We start from the raw sequence: 5643 nt of genomic DNA, 5'->3' as shown, positions 1-5643 counted from the left end.
CCAATGAGAAAAATAATAATTTAATCGTGTTAATATTGTTCAAATTAATTGAATTTCTTATAACAAAGCCTAGGATTTTTATTATATGCATATTGAATAAGAAGAATAATTTATTTCTTATTTTACAATCTTAAAAATTATTCTATCAATATTCAATATAATTTTATAAAAAGTGAAGAGACTCAAAAAGATTAAGCAAATTTGCTCCAACTAAATATTTAAGTCGACATTGATTACTATGTAAGCTAGCAAGACATTCTCCAAAACTCGAAAACCTGAAAACTAGATTGTATTTCGCTTGTAAAAGTTACAAAATCAATCTAAAATAGTTGGTTTGAAGACACGAATCATAAAAGGGTTAAAAAAATTTTTCAGGTATATTCGACAAGCTACGTAGCTTGTTAGACGCTAGATGATTTTATCTTATTCAATGCTATTTTTCTATACATTTCGCTGCCGTTTCCGCATATGTTTAAAATAAATATTACAATGAATACATTGTTACACTAAAATAGATACGTAACACGTATATATTACATATTGTTCATATGGTTGATATTGATCAGGTTAAATGTTAACAAAAATTGCATATTGTTCAGCTTACATTGACATTTGCACTGACTGATACAATTTATTGTGATTATTCGAGTTTTTACTGTTTCCAAGAGATTATAATATTAAAAATAAAACATATATGTTTTCAATTTCTACTATTTAACCTTCAATGAAATTGTAATCAGAAGAATTTAATTCGGATACAAGAGAAATTCTTAGACGGCAAGACAATTTATTTTTAAGAAAATCCTAATGGAGTGAATAAAAACTATATTAATGAAAACCAATTGCTAGAATACGTCAATTCAAGCACAACAGACTATCTCCGGGCAGCTAGTAAATTGACAGAATCAAACATCATCAATATTTTCAGGAGATTATGAAACATCATTTGGAATATAGGAGAAGAAAACAGATTTCATTTCTGGTATCTCATGATGGAGTGATTTGGAAACAAGATAAAAATGTATTAAAATTAATTTCTACTTTAAAATATAAAGCAGTTTTGATTTTTAGTTATTAGTAAATTATATTTTGTTTACAAAATTTCATATTTTCTAGAACTACATTATACTTTTGAATCGTCAGCATTATGTATAATAGATTGACGCAGTTTACATACATTTTTCATATCATTCAATTAATTTATCTCATTTTTACAATGTTGCAATGTTATTTATCATATCAAAGTCACTATAATAATCCAGTAATAACTAGTTGTGACTAATTGCATATAATGTTTACTTGCATTTATATAATAATAATTGAAAATTTAAGAAAAATGGGTATGTAAGCACGTGTAAAATGATTATATCTAGTCCCATTTATTGAAAAACATCACATAATAAAATATTTAACATAATTTATTTTTACATAAGAAGCTGTTGAAAAGAAAGGTCTACAGTTCAAATCTGTTTAACATTACTGATTTTCATCGATATGTGTGTGTGTATTCACCCTACTGTGCCAATTCTCACTAACACAAGCTTCAGATTTAGATATAAATACAGTGTGCCGTTTTCAAAGAGCCATTCGAAGTAAGTTAAGCATAGGACCAACAATCATTTGTACAGTCTACTGCCACTTGGACCGGATCGAATTGTGAAGAATCCGTGGGTGTCACCGACACCCATGGATAAGATGGACGACAAGTCGAGGAGGGCGAGGCGAAACCTTCGGACGAAGCAGCATTCCCCCTACAAATTTCACAGACAAGACTTTCGATGGAAAACATAGAAGACTTGTGCTTTAGATAGTTTCAAATTGTAGTTGAAATTAGTAGCCCGGTAATAGTTCCTAGCTTTTCCTCAAAATTCTGTACAAAAGTGAGATCTGCGTTTCGTTAAATTTTTTTCAAATTTTGGAAATAGTTGAATAAAATGCACATCTCTCTGCCAAATTTAAGACTGACTGTATGGAATGCCGCTAGTCAAATTGTGTAAATATTAGTTATTGTAGAATATTTTGTGTCTTTGTTATTTTTGATTTAATTTGTTATGTTTCTGTTTTAAATTTTTTGTTATGTAAATAATAGATTTTTATGAGAATGTGCCCGCATAATACTGACTTGTACATAATATTTAATTATTTATAGCTAGCCGAAACTTTGATATAATAATATGTAAATATAATTAAAAGTTATATAAAGGACGCCATAGCTTTTAAGAGACATATGTTTGTATTTAACATAGTAAAATTTCATATTAATCATGTTTCACTTATAAGACTGTTCATACGCAAGGTTAACACCCAGAATTCAATCAGCACCGGAAATATGAAATGCTTGGATGCCAGAGAACATTTCATACAGGTATGGACAATTTTAATACATTTTAATTTTAATAAATTGTATAATTTCAATTGTGTTATATTTTTTTGTACATAGATTCTTGCTGCACCACAAATTGTGTCATCGATGCTGCAATGGGTCGAATCGACGTACGGCCCATATCGACGGACACTTGGAGGATAAAACATCTGAAATTTCTGGGATGAGTACCAGCGTTGTGATGCCACCGATTCAGAAATAAATGAAAATTGTGTTCTAATTTAATTACGATAAACAGCACGTAGAATAATATAGCTGTAAATGGGCTCAAACCGTTTGTTTTATAATTTAAGTTTAGGTTAATAAATAGGTTAAGGTAAATTTATATTGTTTTATTTCCAATGATTACGACATAATCCAAATACATTTTACACTTTCACACTGCGTTATTTAAATGTCATATTATTGAAATCCACATAATGACGTTTAGTTCAAGGAAAGCGATGCTTCAATAACACAATACAGATAAAGTGATGACAACTATGTATTTGTGCATTTATGAATACTGTTTGGACAAAATTTTGTATTTATGCACATAAATACATAAACACATAAACACATATACATATATAATAATATATTAGATTTGATACAAACATCGAGTGAATACAGTTATTACAAACAATAGTGTCCGTAATTAGAACACTTATTTCATTAAATAATCTTGACACTTTTAAGAGACTGCTATAAAAATCATCTTCCCAAGTCATTATACATACATACATGCTCTCTATTTTGACAATTGTTTTAGTCATAAAATTAAAAAAAATAAGTTAATATAATATTTTGGTGAAATTCATCATAGTTGCAAAAAATGGTTCAAATTTAATATATGTACACACTTGGAATGAGTATGATTGGGTTTGATCACACAGAAATATATATTTTGATCTGAAACTTAATTTGATATTGAAATTGAGACTGTTTATTCTGTGAAACTTAGCTATAGATGACTCGGAAACTTTAAAACTCTTTTCCAATCTTCATTACCACACCAATTTCACAATGAACATTTATTATTTCAGATACTTTTTACGTGTATTAAAGAATTTAAAACATATTCTCGATTTGTTTGATTCAAAACCACGGCTCACCTTTCAAACAACATAAAAAAAAAAATATTCAATTAAATCGCACCTTGATGTAAACAATTATTTTCCCAAGTAAATTGTTGAAATAGACAGATCAATTTTTTCAATGTCAAAGATGATCACATACAATATAATGATCTATTGAAATTTTTTCGCATTGATGATGTTAATCTATTTTTAATAATATACATAGGTATTAAAAATAATTTTATAGTTCAAAATGTGTATTATAATATTTCACACTTGACATAATTTTATAGAAAGTTAATTATTCCAAAAAGTATTGTAAATATCAAAAAGAATCTCAAATTTTGAGTCACACTCACATAACAATTTATGTATATTTTTGTAGATACATACATAAAATGGTAAAATCTCGATTAGTAAACTTGTAGATGCAACATGAAATATATTTATATTTAAACAATTTAATGCTAAAAAGGTATAATACTACAATATAATTTTAATAATACAATATTTAATAAAAAATATTCCATAAGCTCTTACATACATACATACATATTCAATTAGCTTTTACAAACAATATCATAATCTATATGAAATATAAATCTTAGAGGAATTAACTATGGATGCTATACTCCACAAATAAGTTCATATTATATACATTAAACATTTATAAACGTATGATATAGTTAGTTATCATGAAAAATAAGTAATTTTTTTGTTTACTTTTTACAAAATTTAATCAAAATTAGCATATTGCAAAATTATATACCAGTTTTCAATGTGAAATTTATATTCAACGTCGAAAGAAACAATGATGATATCTAGAGAAAAAATTATCAGTAATTGAATTCATATGTATACAGTATACTCTCGATTATCCGGGGTAATGCTGGGGAGGGAGGGCACGGATAATTGAAAAACACGGATAAACCGAATCATTGAATTTTGACTTGGTTTCGAATATAATATCATATTAACAACACAAATTTTTGTTTCATAATTTTAATATTCAATATTTATTAAGCAAAACGCGTATAGTTAAGCAGATGTGTGACCGTTAGTACCTATAGTTAGTGCTACTGTTGCCAAAATATAAAAAAATCTAGTCAACCAGCCAGACGAAGCATTGAAGTTGTCTACTAATCTTAATTTTTCATGGAAAAACTTGGCTGTTTCCATACCCATTTGACCGCTAATTGGTATTCCTTCTGCTCATTTTTGATTTAACTATATGTATATGAATATAGATGCAATCAAATCGTCGTATCTTGACATTTTCGTTTCGAAGGACCTGCAGAGCTATCACAATCTCTCGTGAACGCCTCTAACTTATGTTTTTGTTTAACTATATTTCGAACAGGTATGTAAATCTGAAATATTTTCGTGTTAATAGCAAAGAAAATAATTTCAGACACAAAGTATTATAATTGATAATAATAATAATTACACGTACGTATATTCGAAAAAATCTGCTCTGAATACACGCACTTGTTACATCTTCGATGGTCAAAAGTGACTGAAAGAATTGACGCAATAGTAAAATATAATACATTTAAAACGGGAACGAAAAACATTTCTGTGTGACATCAGTTGTTTCAAATAACACGCATGTTTACGGTCGCAATCAATCGGCGCGTCTCATTATCATATAAAAACAAAATTTAATTAATTTAAAAAAAATAATTAATATTTTTCAAGGACGGATAAAGGTCTGTTCATACCTATCCAGCACGACCCGTATCCTGCAGGTGTCATGCAAGTGCGGATAGTATTCTTTGGTACATTCTATATGGACGTATTCATACTCCATTCGCGCATGCGCATTTACGCATTCATGCGCGTCCATATAGAATGTATCAAAGAATACTATCCGCACTTGCATGACACCTGCAGGATACGGTTCGTGCTGGATAGGTATGAACAGACCTTAATACGCAAACCGGATAATCCGCACCCGGATAATCGAGAGTACACTGTATTTGACATATTTTTCAACATAATAATCTCCACAATCGTGCAATATGTTGAATTTTAAAATTATTATTGTTATTTAATAACTAATTATTTAGTAAATAATTAACTATATATTCACAGTTATATTTACAAATCATGGACGTTTACTGACAGGGACATTTTAAAAGTAGCGTTTCCCAAATTATTCACAATCACCGTTTGTTTGTTTCAATATAATTTTTAATTTCT

This window comes from Arctopsyche grandis, chromosome 2 (assembly GCF_051622035.1).
Source record: "Arctopsyche grandis isolate Sample6627 chromosome 2, ASM5162203v2, whole genome shotgun sequence".
Taxonomy (NCBI): Eukaryota; Metazoa; Arthropoda; class Insecta; order Trichoptera; family Hydropsychidae; genus Arctopsyche; species Arctopsyche grandis.
Note: the sequence above shows the minus strand (reverse complement) of the source record.